The sequence below is a fragment of the Lonchura striata genome, chromosome 1, assembly GCF_050655825.1.
Source record: "Lonchura striata isolate lonStrDom1 chromosome 1, ASM5065582v1, whole genome shotgun sequence".
NCBI classification, from domain to species: domain Eukaryota; kingdom Metazoa; phylum Chordata; class Aves; order Passeriformes; family Estrildidae; genus Lonchura; species Lonchura striata.
The window spans coordinates 92,540,493-92,558,024 of NC_140703.1; the positions used below are offsets into that span (position 1 = coordinate 92,540,493).

General features: G+C 39.9%; 1 protein-coding gene across 1 annotated transcript in view; it reads left to right on the plus strand.

Annotated features, from left to right (window-relative positions):
- Window positions 1–1,173: 1,173 nt before the first annotated feature.
- Window positions 1,174–17,532, plus strand: part of RASA3 (RAS p21 protein activator 3) — a 170,399-nt gene continuing 154,040 nt past the window's right edge. The window contains exon 1 of the mRNA XM_085558461.1: window positions 1,174–1,329. The gene's annotated coding sequence lies outside the window, so the exon portion shown is untranslated. The remainder of the gene's footprint in view (window positions 1,330–17,532) is intronic.

A 17,532-nucleotide genomic window follows, 5' to 3' on the forward strand; every position in this document is an offset into this window, starting at 1 on the left:
TTGAATTATTTGCAGTAGCTGCACTTTGATGTAGACCTGTTTGATTTCAGTGATTTCCTCCAGTTATTAGTTAGGTCAGCTTTTCACCTCACACTGTGTCAGCGTTTGGGAGCCAGTTCTTCTCTAGTGCCATTGAGTGTGTGTGCTGCAGAAGGCAGATATTTATGCCTGCTGTAAAGCATAAATTTATTCTGTTATTTTTTTAACTCAACTGCACTTGTAGGTCTGCCACTTCTTTGTATTTTGGTAACCAAAATCTTGGGGAAAGCAAAATCCTTGTTCATCTTTCCATTAGATCACATAATGAAGAAACTAATCCATGTGATAGTGGTTTCTTTGGATCAGACAGTTGTATCTAGTGAGGGTTATTATCACATTCAACTTCCTTAAAGACGACTTTTGGGTGTGCAAGTACCTTCCATGGCAGGGTGTAATCAAACTTTTGTACCTACAGTTCTCAGAAACTTGTGGCTTGTAATGAGTACTACCATTCCACTTACTGCATTTGTTGGTTTAAAATTCTCTTTGAAATCAGTATGGAAATAACAGCATATGTATTTATCAGCTTGTTGGTTTGTCTGTGTACAACAAAAGATGTTTAAGTGAGGTTTTGATAACATTTAGAAACTGCTGAGTGGTGGAGCCCATGATTTGTCCTGTGTGGCACATTTCCCTCTTTGACCAGGTGTAATAATAACTCACCAGAGATCAGTGGCTTCTATTCAGTGAGAGACATCAGGGTAGCAAACTGCAGTAATTCAGAGAGAAAAAGATAAATTTAAAAATCATAGAATCATACGATGGTTTGGGTTGGAAAGGACCTCCAAAGATCATCAAGTTCTAACCCCCTGCCAAGGGCAGGGATACATTCCACTAGACCAGGTTGCTCAAAATTGCATCCAACCTGAGCTTGAACGTTTCCAGGAATGGAGCATCCACAGCTTCTCTGGGCAACCTGTTCCAGTGCCTCAACACCCTCATCAGAAAATGTTCCTTCCTTATATCTAGTCCAAACTACCCTCTTTTAGTTTAAATATCTCAGTTGAAAACTGAATTTGAAACCTCATGAAATGCAGAACAAAAAAATAAAATAAAATATGAAAATTAGGAGTTGGTGCTAATGACTAAGATAGAAATCTTGTCTGGGGAAGAAAAAAAAGATGCACAGGAAGTGTGGGGGTTGGAAGAGAAGAAAATGCTCTTGTTGGGGATGGGTGACAGTTAAGAGCAGCCGTGGTCACTGGGAGCTGCTCTGAAGCACAGAGAGGACCTGTCATCTGTAGGATCTTGGAGTGGTCCAGGGAATGCTCTATAAACTTGAGGAAACAGGTACAGAAAGGCACATAGAGAATGTTGTTTCTCCTTTAGCATCTATCTAGTTCTTACATTGTCAAAGCAGAGTACATAATCTCATGTGTTATGTGCTGCTTTTTTGTATTTCCCTGAAAATTTAGCTCACCTGAGTGAGCTATTTCTGGGACTAGAGCTCAGAGGAATGGTTGGTTAAGCTATGCTGGGGGGCTACAGCAGTGTGGCTGCTTGGGTGGGCTCCAGTCCTGTTTTCTTCAACAGGAAGTGGTCTGACATCAGCTCTCATGAAGTAGCTGGTCATTCAAAGACAGCAACCTTATGGACAGACTCCATCATCTTGCTCCTTCCCTGGGAGTTATGTAAGTGTGCAAGCAAATAGATGGGGCTGCTGTTCACAACATGTTCACATCACGTTGTGAACAGCAAGATTTTTGTGAAGTGGTGGTTGAGGCTTAAAAATTATTTTAGGTGTGAACAGGTGAAATTTTGGATGTTATGTAGTTTTCAAATAATATGTAAGTTTCTCTTTCAGATTCAAAACCAGTAGAGAGCAAAACTACTGTAATGGTTAAGTGGTGTTGATATACCTAATGCTTTGCTTAATAATACTTTTAAAAGTGGTGAGGGTATGCAGAGTCAGTTAAAACAAATTGATTTGAACTTATATATCTTAAATTGTGACAGGAAGTTTAAGGCTCCACAGTCATAGTAAGACTTCTGTACTTTGTGGAAGTTCCTATATTTTTATCTGCTTTTAGATAATTTTTTTTTCTTCTGTTCTAAAAATACCTGTAGACATGATATGTGCTGGTACTATCACATAGCTTCTTCCTGCTGCTTTTAAATTACTGTTTCCAAGTCAGTTTGGTGCTTGCACATTTCATAGAATCACAGAACTATTCAGGTTGGAGAGGACTTTTATGATCATCTAGTTCCAACCTCCCTGCCATAGGCAGGGTCACCTTCCACCAGACCAGATAAACTTGATCAAGTAAAAGTGACCGTGTTAGCTTTCAGTCTGTACATGAAAAAAATCTTCTTTGATATTGGAAAGTGTCCTTGTTTCTGGCTTGGGTACTGTAACTGAAGTGAGGCCTCTGAAATGGAGATCTGTATTGAGCTGGGAGAAGTTCTCTCTGAAATAGCCAAGGAGTGGGTGTCAGTCTTTCTGGGAAGGTTTTAGAGGCAGCCCCTAACTCAGATATTTTGTTCAGGTAAGTGGAAAAAGTGAGTGACATTCTACTGCCCTCATTCTGAAGTTTTTCTTCTTCATCCCAGCAACCCCAAACCCATGTGTGCTCCTGTTTCCAATGTTGTGTATAAGAACTGCAGCCCTGCCAAGGGGCAGCCCTTGGCAATCCCCACTTTACAGAGGCAGAATATCTGAATTGCTCCTTTGGGGTATGGCTCTCCCTCAGCTGCCTGCAGCATGGCTAAACTTGGAAAAAGGTATTTTGATTTTAGTGGGTCTAAAAAATGTGATTTTGGAAATGGACTGAACTTGATAAACTGAGAACACCCGTGGCATGCATGGAAGGAGAGGAGGATGGAAAGGAAAGCTGTTGGCTTTGTCTTGTCTCCTGCCAGCGTTCTTTAATTATCTTACAGAATTCTTGCCTTTTCATACAGAAATTGTGTCATCTCTTCTAAACTTATTAGCATGATACTTCTGTACCTGAATTTCTGTTATTTGATTGCTCATGATGAACTGCATGAGCTGTCATAAATGCAATCTGCAATTAAAGTGAGGCCTTTATTTAAATTTCCTCCTTCTTATTTTAGCTTGCTTTACACAACTGCTGTAAATCAGACCTGCCTTCCAAACATTTTTCATCCCTTTAGTCACTATCAAGCAAGTTTGAGAAGTCTCCAAAAGCAAAGCTAGTTTCTGAAAGTTTTTGGAAGTCAGTGTCAAGATTAGAGAGACATGGACAGACTAGTGCCCCTTTTCCCTCAAGGAGGGCTACAGCTCCAGTTAAGGAGTTACCTGCTCCATTTGGCCTGCCAGCAGCCCAGTGAGGATGTGTATGGCTCAGGATCACAATTGGAGATTGTGCCAGAAGGCTTCAAGGATGTGGGAGGACAGGAACTAGAGTTACTATGGAGAAAGAGAAGCTGGGGCTTGGCAAAAAAATTGGGAGCCACATGATTTCATCAATTAAAAAAACAGCCTTTGTGGGTTTGCTGCTCCTAAAACATTGTTTGTCCTGCAGTTATTCACATGATGCAACCCTATTGCTGTAAAGCAAAGAATCTTGGTATTTGCTCTCTGCAGCAGGTTTACTCATTGCAGTGGTGATGAGTGAATCTCATTGATTGTATCAAAACAACCAAGATACATTTGGCTTTGTTTTTTCCAAGAGATAAATTTTGGAAGAGTGGCCTCTTTCATGCTGATTTCTCTCCTTCATGCAGTACTACTCCATTTTAGCTTACAGAAGTGCCTAGTATGAGTTTGAGGGTGCTTCATCTTTCTTGCTCAGGAGTCAAAAAAAGAGAAATCTGTTTTAAGGAAATGAAGATAGCACAATCTTCTTTTGCTTCATTATGTTGATCACAATAAAATGTAACACCTTTAAGATAAATTTTAACACAGGGAAATAAATATTTGCATCATAAAAAGTGACTTTTATTGCAAAGCCATGTCAACTGACTACAGTTAGGCTCCTCTATGTATGTTTAAAGAAATTGTATGTGTTGAAGTAAGGCTTAGCTCTGAGTTCCTGCCTCATTAAGTTTTTCTTTATATCTTATTTTCCTTCGATTTCTGTTGAGAAGACTTGTGGTGTCTATGTAGCCAGAGGTGGTGAGCTGAGCTAGATATACTAGGAGGGAGATGAGGTGCTTGGAGCTTGCTTTGCCATCAGTCCAGATTTTGTCATTTTCCTGGAAGTTTCTGTTGTCAGTGGCACAGTATCAATAATATGGCTGACCAAGGATATGTGTCTGCACTGGGGGTAGCTGACTGGCTCTCTGGACTCTGTTGTTTGTGTTAATTTGATTTCTGCTGACTAGAATGAGACCCTAAGCACCTGTCTCACAGTTATCCAAATGTATGTATTGTAATAGAATCTACCCGGGGACATCAATGATTTTCTCCACATGTAGGAGTGTAGTTGTATTTAAGTGCTATCTCAGTTGCTGTAGAGTGTTTGTGACATCTGTATGGGACTAATCTGCTGATGTGCCTGCTTGGTTAAGAGTTTGCTCTCTCTGCTTTGAGACAGTGAAGTAGGAGCACTGTGATCACGCTGTTGTCTATGAGACTTAGCACATCTTGCATGGGCTGCAGCTTGAGCAGCTCTACAGTCTGTGACTCATTTCCTTTGACTGTGAAGAGAACTGCTTACCACTGTAATTCATCACCAGCATGGACGAGGTAATCCATGACATATTTTCTGATTAGCAAGCATGAAATCTAGTTTGTTGGAATTTCTTTTTCAAGAAATATGGACTTTGATTATTCTGTTGCTAAATGTAATATTTGAAATAATCATATCCAGAGAACAACTTTTACTTTTCTCAGGTCACTGTACCAGACAGATGCAGCTTTCTTATACTGAGATGTTATTGCTTGGCACTTGTGTCCTTCAATTCCATAAAGAAATGTCATAAATGGCTGAGTAAGAATCAATCAATGTGAAATAGAAAATAGCTAAAATAGGTATACTTTTGATTTCCTTGAAAAGCAGTTTTGTAGCATCTTTGGGATTTGTTTTGCTTGCATTTTTTTCCATCTCCATGTTTATTGTTGTCTCTGTCATTACCCTCTAAAAGCTGTCTTCTATCTCCTATCAGTGCTGTTGTAGCTGTTTTTTAGCTCCTGTCATTGGTATTTCATCAGCATGCATGTCAGAGAAGCACTTTACCATTTAACGGAAAATTTTTAGTAAAAAAAAAAAACAAACCAAAAAACCAAAAAAACAGAGCATGTTCCCACAAGTAGACAAAAAGTAGAGAAAATCTCTCATGCTATCAAGATATTAGACAGATCATGGTAACTGTTCTTGCAGGTGCTTTTCGTATTTTGCATATTCACATTTGCATTTTGACAAATTTGTGCTCATGGTGTGAATCCCCTCTTTATTTTACATCCCTAGACATCTGTGTTGTTTAGGACTGAGACCTGAGCATGCTTTTTCCCATGACTGATTACTGAGCCTGTGACTTGTTTAGAGGGTCCTATGCACCCCCATTTTAAAACAGCATTGGCTTCTGGGGAAGTTCCTAATCTGAGGTTCCGGACTGGTTTTAGTTTCTTTGTTTTAGTGCCAGGTTGCCCATTTAAAAATGTTCTGATGTGACCAATAGTTGTGCATGATTCTGCATCTTATAAATAAATACTATGGTCACTGGTGCCCAGTGGGGCAATGCTAAGCAGAGGCAATGGGCACAGCCTGAAACTTAGGAGGGTCCATCTGATAATCAGAGAACACATTTTCACTGTGTGGGTAACTGAGCACTGGAACAGGCTGCCCAGGGAGATTGTGGAGTCTCTGTCCCTGGAGATACTCAAAAGTCATCTGGACAGCTCACAGTGGCCCTGCTTGAGCTGGGGGTTGGACCCCATGGCTGACAGAGGTGCCTGCAAACCTCAACCACATCGACATCCTGTGAAATACTGTGTTCAAAGACACAGATTCTCACATCTTTGTACAGCAGTCAGAAACACTTTCGACCCAGAAAAGACTGTTCCTCTTGACTATAAAGGAAATTAGTTGTGAGAGCAGAAGCTGGTGGTCCTCATTATATGGATGGGGAAGGTAGCTCAGTGAATCCAAACTCTTTACAACTGACTGGGATATATAAAACAATATGTAAAATTTATTTTCTGGAAGACAAGAAGCCTGAAAAGACATTAACTAAATCTTCCAGGAAAGATTGCATAAGTGAAATGAATGAAGATATGCTGGATTATACTTAAAAATACAGAGTGTTTATGAAAGAGTATTAAATTGCAAACTAATTTCTTTAGCTCAAATTGGCACTACCTTTCTTGTGCTAGTATGTGGTAATTAAAAAAACATGATAATGTCAGCAGATTTAAGTAGTCTATAAGAAAAGAAATACCTAATTTCTATTTTGTTCCCTTACAAAAGGGACGTTCCTCAACACACTTTAGCCAGATGAAGTTGAAATTGCAAGACTTGGATTTAAAAGCTGCTCTCCTGCCCTCTAGTGTTACTGTAAAAGTTTCAAATCAGCGGAGGTTTGGTTTCTGCTGTTTTTTAGAAAACTGAAAATTTACAAATCTATTTCTATTCTAAGTAGAAAATGACACTGGAAGTTTGAGGTTTTTAGACCTTTCAATAGTTACTGCAGAATTAAAACACACCTCTCCTCTCCTCTCCTCTCCTCTCCTCTCCTCTCCTCTCCTCTCCTCTCCTCTCCTCTCCTCTCCTCTCCTCTCCTCTCCTCTCCTCTCCTCTCCTCTCCTCTCCTCTCCTCTCCTCTCCTCTCCTCTCCTCTCCTCTCCTCTCCTCTCCTCTCCTCTCCTCTCCTCTCCTCTCCTCTCCTCTCCTCTCCTCTCCTCTCCTCTCCTCTCCTCTCCTCTCCTCTCCTCTCCTCTCCTCTCCTCTCCTCTCCTCTCCTCTCCTCTCCTCTCCTCTCCTCTCCTCTCCTCTCCTCTCCTCTCCTCTCCTCTCCTCTCCTCTCCTCTCCTCTCCTCTCCTCTCCTCTCCTCTCCCCCTGCTTTTCCTTCCATGCATGAATTAATAAGGTGAGCTTTGCCATCAAACTTACTGAACCTTGTTAAACCACTGTTAAATTCCATGGAATTTATTTAACTCTGTCAAATTATTACCTTACCTTAATAAAACATATTGCCGCCTCCCTGCTTTGACTGAGATGCATTCCACTCATCCACAACAAAGGTTGAGCATTGATACTGCCCTGTAGTATAAAGGCAGCTTCATTTTATTACGATTTATTTGATCTTTTTTGCCCAACACCCAAGAAAAAACAAAGATGCTGCCGAACAACACTAGGGGCCACTGTTAAACAGGATTACAATGAGTGTCGGAGCAGTCAATTTATGTGCAAACTGAGCCCGTACTCCTCAAGCCGATATGTTGATCATTCCAGGACTTGGCCATGTTTAATTTGTCTGGCTATTTTTTTTCATCCAAAAAAAAATATAAATAAATGTATACTAAGGTTAAGCTGGGGAGATAATATCTTCTGATTTGTTGTCAGCAATCTTTATAAAGGTGGAACTTGTGTTTTGCATGCATCAGCACTCATTTCTCACAGTGTGTGATAATCTTACAAGTAGTTTTAGGGGTGTCACCCTGATTCTTAAGATTTTCTAAAACCTTCTGAGTTTACATTCTGCTAGAAAACTTTCCCACACATTTTCTATAAACGATATATTGTTTTGCATTCCTTCATGGGGGTGGAAGAAATTAATGTACTAGTAGTTTGTCCAATGTCTTTGGAGAGGTGGCCCATTCACTCTCCAATCCACTGTCACCTTTAGAAAAGTATAAAGGTTGGAGTCAGAATAATAAACATCTTTCTTTTTGCCTCGCCATCACAGTGGCTCGTGTTGTACTTTACATGTCCTATAGCGACACAGGGGCTTTTTTGTGATGAGCAAACTGAGATAAATGCCTTTAGTCAAGATTCACAGAACCAAACACCAACCAGTCCACAGTACCTGAGGTGTCACTGAGTCACATGAGTCACAGGGGCTGTGGATGCCTCTTGCAGAATCAGTGCCCTTAGCTCCTCTTCAGCATGGTTAAGCAGACAGAGCTCCATTCCTTGGATATTTCATTTTTTATCAGCATTTGATAAATTCTTCACACATACTGGAAATTTAAAAATTCTTTTGAAAGAAATTTGAAAATCCTTTTTGTTTTTAGCTTAATGAGAGACACGGTTTGCATCAGTCTCAAGTCTTTGTCCTGAGCTGCATTCCTCAGTATATTAACTGAGAGTACCCCACTTGTCATTCAAAGGCCAGAGAGGTAAATCGTGTCCTGATTTGCTGGGTTGCACTTTTCTACAGTTGGATACAATTCACAGGAAAGTAATAAATTCCATAAAATAATCTGTCCTCCTAATATTCACCCCCCAAAAAAAATTATGGTAGGAACTGGAATGTTGCTTGTCAAGTTCGGGCTTAATATCTCATTTGTTCCTATTTGGTCCCGTAGTAGATTCTGTGCTTGCCTCAGGCAATAGCAACATGTTTCTTCGTGATGAAATGTGATCAGTTATTTGGATGTTAACTGTAAGAACATAAGTGGCATTTCTGTTGGTTTGGCAAGAGTATCAAGGAGGGATTTTTTATCTAACTGCTGCCTTGATTGTTCCAGTCTCTACATCAATGCACTCTTTTGGAAGCACAGCAAACTAGCCTCTGTGTTTCAGTGTTAAATGTTATGATTTTTGCTAACTGACTCACCTTTGGCATGTACGATGCCTCCCTTTGGTTCTGGCAAAGCCAATACCCGTTGACTTCTTAATTGTACAGCATTCAGCTGACCTCTTGGCACGTACATATCTACCTGGACCTTGATCAAAACCTGCTTGGGGATCTTATAGATCCCTAATGTTATGTCTGGAGGGAGAATGGGTGCACCTGGGAAGTGACTTTCAGAGAGGTACCAGGTTCTGTCTCTCATTATCAACTTTGTCAAGTTTATCAGATTTCATTTTCCTGTTGATGTAGGGCGTTGAACTAGGCTTGAAAATGACCAGTAAAAAATTCCCCTGGAGGTGGAAATCTCTTGGCTGCTGCAGATCCAGTTTCTGCATGCTGTTCTGTTTCCACTCCTCCTGTCTGGCAGCAGCTAGTAGAAAATGACTGAGGCTTAGAAAAGAGGATCACACTGATCTTTATGTGACACTGGGGGTATCATAATCTAGCACAAAGGTCTCTGAGGCAGGGCCTGTTCAGAGATGTTGTGTTTTCTTGTGTTCATTGTTAGATGGGACACCTGAAGCACCTCTGCCAGCATTTTCTACTGGCAGCACAAATTGCTTGGAAGCCAAGGATGCAGACTCAGCTCACCTGTTTGCTTATGTTTCTGCTCAACAGTGTAGTAGAAACTTGTGAGAGTTATTGCACTTGGGTTGTTGACTGTGGATAGGCATTAGGCCTCATGTATGTTCAGGGTAGTCCAGGTTTACTGCTCAAGGACATATATTTGCTGTAAGCATGGTAACTCCAAGTGTCTAAAATCAATCAGTTATCACATGTGAGTAGAACCTGATGTACCTGTGAGAATGGTTCCGTTGTACACACAGACCAGGGCTGCTCTGTGCAAAAATCACAGGTAATGGTCACTGCATGTGTGAAGTTGTTCTAGTTTAATGCCCAAAGCAGGAGAGGGAGAGATGATTAAAAGGAGTAGAGTTGGTTGTCCTGTCTAAACACAAAACCACATGCATGGGGCAGCTTTCTCTCTCTTCCTGTTCAGTCTCTCAAATCTATGCTTTCTTCTGAATGAACTCAGTCCAGTGTCTGGGCTTTCAGTCTGACTGGACTCAACTAAGTTGAGTTGTTTGGCCTTGTGAAAACTGAAGATTTAAAAATAACTTTCTAGAACTTCACACATTTACCACACTCAGACTAACATGGTCACTCTTAGCAAGAGTGACCAAGCAAGTTACAAGTAGCTGGGCTTTAAAGGAGCTATGCATTTCACTTTCATGGCATAAAAATTCCTTACCTGGATCTTAGAAGGCACATACTTCTGTGGTGTAAAGAGAAAACTCTCTTTTCCTTCACATATAAAGATCTGTTCAATATTGTTATCAATGATCTGGATGAGGTGACAGAGTACACCAATTTGGATGGGAGTGTAGATGTGCTGGACAATAGGAAGTTTCTGCAGGGGGATATGAACAGGCTGGATTGATGGGCCAAGGCAAATTATATGAGGCTTAACAAGCTACACTTGGGTCCCAACAACACCCTGCAGCACTACAGGCGGGGGTCAGAGTGGCTGGAAAGCTGCCCAGTGGAAAAGGACCTGGGGGTGCTGGTGGCAGCAGCTGAACATGAGCCAGCAGTGCCCAGGTGGCCAAGAAGGCCAGTGGCATCCTGGCCTGTATCAGCAATAGTGTGGCCAGCAGGAGCAGGGCAGTGATTGTCCCTCTGTACTCAGCACCAGTGAGGCCACACCTCAAATCCTGTGTTTAGTTCTGGGCCACTCATTGCAAGAAAAATTTCCACTGGTGCTGGAGACTGCCCAGAGAAGAGCAAGGGAGCTTGTGAAGGGTCAGGAGCACAAATATTATGAGCAGCAGCTGAGGGTTAGTCTGGAGATGCGGAGGCTGAGAAAGGACCTTGTGTCTCTTTACAACTGCCTGAATGGTTGTAGCCAGGTGGAGATTAGTTTCTTCTTCCAGGTAGCAAGCAACAGGACAAAACAAAATGACCTCAAGTTGTGGGGAGGTTTAGATTGACTATCAGAAAACATTTTTTCATAGAAAGCATTGACAAACATTGGAAGAGGCTGCCCAGGAAAATGTTGGAGTCACCATCTCTGGAGAATTCAAAAAATGTATAGATATGGCTCTTACGGACATGGTTTAGGGACATGGCAGTGTGGTTGTAACTGGACTTGATTTTTGAGGTCCTTTCTACCCTAAATTAGTTTCTGTGTCTAGTTGAGAGACTTGCTCAATACATGTTCCAAGACATGTGGAAAGATCTGCATAGATCCCAGTCACTTTTGTGAACAATATGATGATACTTAGTAATTTGCCAGTCTTTCTAAATCCATTAAATACGTCTTCCAATTTGTGATCTGGTTATTGTTTTGTTCTGTAAAAATAAGTTTATTTCTCCAGTTGCATAATTGGGTCAAATTGTATTTTAGGTTAAACAGAGTGCTTACTGAGGGGCAGCTTTGAAAGTACTATAAAATTCAAGTAAACAAAAAGAAAAATCCAGGCATTTTACTGAACTTATCATAAGAGCTTTTTCAGTTTTTATATATTTTCTATGTCTACATATGTCTACACACACACACACACACACACACACACATATACATATATATATACATATACACACACACACTGGAGCATTCATTGTTTAAGACCAAAAATTTAATCTTAAAGGTTTAGCCCAAAATATACTTGGGAGCAGTGATTTGAATGAAGCATTCTCCAGGCCCCTAAGGTTGAAGAATAAGTTCTTCAGCTGAAAAGGTGGTAGATGATCATGATGTACTCAGGAGTGAGGAGTCCCCACAAGCTCTTGTTTAGATAAGGTAATGTACAATACTTGCCCCCTCTAATTGTTAATTACTCCTGTGCTTATGTGTTTTGCTCAAGTTTATCTTGTGCAGCTGCTGCAAGCCTATGCCAGATGGCAACCTAACTCTTCAAGCATGAGAAATAGAACTGAAAGGACTAGGAATGTCTCAGGTCCCCATGTAAGGCTCTGATCCTGTAGGCAGTAGGAGTTCTGTACATGAAGGGCTTGTAAAGTCAAGCCCTTTGCATGCTTCAGAATAATACAATTAGCCTCCCCTTTGATTTTAGTGGCTTGAACTGTTTGTCATTTAGAAGTGTGGTCAGATAACAACACTTTTAAACTGGAGGCAAACATCTTTATTCAAATCTGATTATCTAATTAAGATATAGAACCATACTTAGCCAACAAAAGAAGGCTTCTGGGTTTTTTATTTGCTTTCTGTCTGAGAATGCTGAGTGCCTTTGTAAACAGGATATTTTATTTTGGCACATAATTTAAACTCCCAAGTTGGTGTCATTTCCCGCGGCCCCCCCCCCCCACTTCCTGGTTGGTTTCATAAGTAGGCCATGTATTTTGTATTGGGAATTTTCATTGCACAGAGCATGGAGCCCAAGCATGTCAAACTCTAATGTCTATCTTTGGTATTGGAGGTAACATAACATTCAAAATATTCTTCTTTTTATAAGAACTCTGAATTACAAACAAGATTTTTTTAAACTGTATATATTTATAAACTCCACAGCAGAAAGTGTTTATCAGTCTGATAAATTGTAAACACAAAAATAAAATTGTGTTTACAGTGTAGTGATTAGTTGCATCAGCATAATATATTATATGATGGAAAAAATGTGCCAGTACATCTATGCCAACCTTGGCATTTTTCTCAGAAAGGTCAGAGGATGAAAGTATGCCTCATCAGGTAGCCAGAACCATTTTACAGCTGTTATTAGTTGCAATGCAGCCCAGAGGAAATGGGCTCCTGCCTTCAGCTCACAAAATCAAAGCCTGAAACTTGTTGTGCAGAACATTTAGATTGGATCTCTGAAGTACTTTAAATCGATCTTGATTCAAGTCCAGACTAGCTCTATGCACTTGCACCCATTTACTGGAATTTTGTTTCTCTGATTTTTCCAGCAAATGTGAATATTATTTTCCGCCCATATCTGAAGATTTGCAAACTTTTGCAAGTTTTCATGACTAGTGTTAAAATGCGTTCTGTTTTATACCTTTTTTATCTGATATTTTCAAATTTTGCTTTGATTTTTCACAGTAAGACTCACTTTGGCTGATGTCCTGACAGACAGTGGACAGTGGACCTCTATGTGTACCCTCATTGTCAATGAGCTTGAACCAGTCAAGTGGACTGTATCCTTCCTGTATGTCTGCCAACTCATGTGCCTGCCAATATGTGTGTCTTTTCGTGTTGTTTGATCTATCTGTCACAGTTTGTCTAGCCTAGGATGTAGATGTGACACTGAAATGCTTTAGCTGGTGATTGCTAGTGTGTTCTAAAAGTGTGATACAGGATGTATCGGTACTGCAAAACACAGTTATGAAGTTGGAGCAGCAGCAAAGATGAAGTAATTTGCACTTTAACTTCACATGACAAGCTCGCTTTCAGGGCTGTGAGAACATATGTAGCAAAGGAGAGACTGAACTGCTGCAAAAGACAGAAAATAGAATAGCTGCAGGGACTGTGACTAGTGAGAACCAGTATTTCCTGAGGGTCTACACCCTCTTTTCTTGTCTGTCCTTATGTATTTTCACACGGATTTATGTGAGTGTAGCCAGGCTACAGCTGCCCTCTGTTTGCTACCTACCAGCTGCCCCAAAATCCAAGGTGTGTTGTCCTCTAGAAGATGCAAGCTATGCCTGGTTAAGGCTGTGCTTTCTTGCACTGTAACCTGTTAATTTGTGTTCTAATTTGTGCTAAGCTTTAAACTAAGGAGCCTTAAAGTGCAATGAAACTTGTGCCATGCAGGCTGTTAAAAGAGCTTGAGCAGGTTTGCTCTTCATGCTTCTGTTGCATGGAAGCCTGGCAGAGATGGTGAGACCAAATTAAACCAATTATCAATATTATGCTGTTCAGCAAATGCTTCTGTTTCTGATGGTGTTAATGAAGTGGCAGGAGCAATTCAAAGGCTGCAATTCCCGCAATAAAGTGCTGGCATTGCACAAATGAAGCAGCGAGCCGCTCCAGGAGGGACAGCTGGAGGATGGGGGTGGGAAGGCAGAGGCAAGAAGTGATTGTCTGTCTCCTGAGAATGGGACCAATTTTCAGTGCAGCTATGCCAGCTGAGCTCCAGGAAGGCACCAGGGAATCCAGCTCAATGGGATTTAATTTGTATGTATGCCTATAGATTATATATGACAGGCACGATTCCACATGCCTCCCAAATCATGGCACTGTACTTAAGCCCTTATACATAGATAATGCAGACATGGGATAATCAAAGCAACCTTTGTCATGCTGAAAGCTGAAACTCCTGAGGGCAGAGTTTAATCAGTGTATTATTGGAACTAAAATTCCAGCCTTACTGTAGCGATTGTATTACTAGATGCCATATTTAATTCATGAAGAGAACTGTGAGTTTTAAAATGGAAATGAGACTCCAAATTTGCTGGTTGATGCAGAATATAAAAATAATTTTATGTTGGTCATGAGCAACAAAGAAATAGGTAAGAAAGAGCAGAAAATCTTTTTCATCCGTGGCTGAATTCCTTTTGTCAGGTTATTAATAGTCTCAAAAAGTACTGAAAGAAAGCACTGCAGAAAAGGTAGCTGTGATTCACTTCACAAGTTGCATCTCTGTTCATACCAAATAAAGATTTTCTTCTATTTCTTTAACAGTGCATGTAAATGTCAAGCTTCTACAGGCTGAAGAAATATTTCAGCATTACTTAAATATATATGAAAATTATTACTTCCCTATGATTTTTGTAGTATTTTCTCCTTCTGCTCTTTGTTCAGACAAGGGAATTTCTAGGAGGTGGTAGTGTAGCACTTCTACATCCACCTATATACTGTAACCATTATCCTTGTGTTTGAGCTAGCGTGTTTTCCAACAGCTTTAGCAAGCTTTGCCTTAATTAAAAAAAATTAAGAGTCTGCTGATTCAAAAGAAAATGTGACAGTGAAATAAATCTGGGTTATATTTGGTTAATAAGGAAACAGAGGATGATGCCAGATGTGGAGGTGACCAGGATGTTCCATTTCAGCTTTCCTTCCTCATTTAACTTTTCCTTGGCTGCTCCAGTTAGAAATTATATTTGAGGGCTGGAACAACAGCAGGCATGGGAGCTTTTCATTACCTGCCCCTCTGACACAGTAGCACATCAACCATCACATCTTCACCTTCCTTCCTGTAAGCCCTTTGTTTCCCACCACGGGCATTTTCTTTCTCCTGATGGGCCATGTCTTCCCCTAGGTATGGTTTAATAGTTACTGTTCACAAAGTCCCAGTAGAAGTGAGCTTGTGAATTGGAGAGCTGTAGCAGAACTTCAGGATGACAAATTGCACAGTGCCTTCCTGTAGCCCAATAAACTCTAGTGCTTCTACACATTATAGTTCATATGTTTGTTCAGAGTCTGGCTTCTCAGCTGTAGGAGAGCAAAAGAATATCTGCACCTCTTACTGGCAATGAAGTGACATCCCCACATGATATTTCAGGCACCAACCTCTCACTGACTTGTGAACCTGGACCTTGAACTCTGTGGTTATCTGTGTCCAGTCTTAGGTAAATGTGCTTGAATTTGTGATAGTGGCTAAGGACTCTAGAATAAGTGTTATACTCAAGAGAAGAGATTAAATTTTTCTTATGCCTGAGCTGATTTGCTTGGTGCCCCGGTTGGCTTGTCTTGGAGTGCAAATAGTGAGAATGGTGTGGAATGACCCTCTGATTAGTGTGACAGGAAACTTTATGCCAGAGTTCCTCAGCTCTGAGGTGAAGGTATCATTTCAATCCTTCACAGCAGGCTGTATGGTGGGATGAAACTATTTTAATACTGAAGAGACAGATCAAACCACAAATTTAAACAAACAAATCGTCTGTACTCCGTAACCTCTACTTGTGGCTGCATGACACTGATGCTTTTCTTGCTCTTCTTTTGTGCTGATGTAGTTTTTCAATACATACTAGTTAAATCCCACATCCTTCTTAAATAAACATTACCATTTATTTTTAGAAGTACATTTAAAACACAGAACAGTTGAGGTTACTTCAAGTGATATTCAGATAGAGTCAAACATGAATGTTGGAAAGGAACAAAGATCACAGAATTAGGAACAAAGATCATAGAATCATAGAATGGTTTGGATTGAAAGGGACCTTAAAGATTGTCTGTAAACACTTCCAGGGATGGGGCATCCAGAAGTTCTCTAGGCAAGATGTTCCAGTGCCTCACCAGCGTCACAGTAAAGAATTTTTTCCTGGTATCTAATAAAAAAGATCTTAACTGTTACAGTTTTATAGTTTTATTATTAACTTCTGTGTTATCACTCTTTCTCTCCCCTTTTCTTTTTTCATGTTCCTGCTGCCGCATCAAATGAAAACTTGAAAAGAAGGTTCCTTAACTTTGTAAGAGGAAAGAAAAACTTGAAAACATGAACTCTGCATATTCTGTAACTAGAAAGCAACTAGAAATAATCACAATTCATATTTCAGTTTCACAAATTTTAATGCAATTATACAAGTGCAACATTTTTAGAAGGCCTGACTCAATTTTTTAAAACTGCAGACAATATGGTTTCAACTCATTGTTCTTGCTTAAATTTGGACCTGGAAGTGCAGGTGATTAATTTTATCCTGAAATCATAAAAACTCAGTTAAAAAAACAAAACAAAACAAAACAAACAAAAAAAAAAACAAACCAAAACAAAAAAAAACCCAAACCAAATTTGGAATATTTAAGTAATATTCCTTTTGTTGTGGTAAATATGAAGAAGTAATAAAATAAATACACTCATACTTGGTGTTTGTCCAGTTTAAAGGGGTGTGTGTGTGAATACCAGATTAGTCATTCCTAACTTGGACAAACCCTTATTGTGTCTATATTCATAGCCTTTCCATGGTAACCAACATGGATTATTGAGTTGTAGCCATTTTACTGGATTTCATGTGTTTCTATCAACCCTTAGGAGAGCTATTTTGATGTTAAATACAGCCAGGCAGTGAGTAAATGTTTTTCTACTTTACCAAAGGAATATGTGGTTTTACTTCTTCCTTCCTTCCTTGCTTAGTTTTAAATTCATCTTTAATGAACTGATTTAACTAATTAACCCACTGGAAGACTAGTCTCCTTTAAAAAAAAACAAACAAAACTTTTTCTCATGCAGTTGCCCTTGCTCAGGATTTCAAGAGCACAAGTATAAGATAAACAGAATGGAAGAGAGGCACAAGAATTGGAGTTAAAGGGGAAGAGTGACTCTTATTTCCCCTAGCAGTGAATTGGTAGTTAATCTCAGTACAGATGTCTTTAAAACTTCAAAATTAGTTAATCAGGGTTTTTTTTGACATGGTTTCTTAATGTGAGGCTATAATATTCACAGCAATTGCAGTGAAGATAAAGCTGCTAGCCTGGATTTACAACAGTGAAAATGAACAAAGAACTTGACCCTGAGATTAACATTTCCTGTAACTCTTAACATTCTTTTTTATAAGTGGTACTTCAGTTCTCTTTTGTTTCAAGTATTTCGTTTGTAATCATACCAGTGATTCAGTAGCAAAGTGTTTTAATTTCAGAGCCAAGGATTTGAAGAGAGTAAGATTTCTACTTAATTATAAGGGAAGTGGCATTTGGTCAAGTGTTTTAGGTTATTATTATCCCAAACTGAAGCTTTTAAAGAAGAGAAGGAGATAAGAAATATTGGATTCAATGATGCAACTTGTTAAGGATAGCTGACCCCTTACAGTGTGCCCTGATGATCCAGCCTAGAACCACAAAGGTTCCGAAGCAGGGGAGTTCTAGGGTGTTTGAGTTCAGCCATAAGGGCATAGAATAT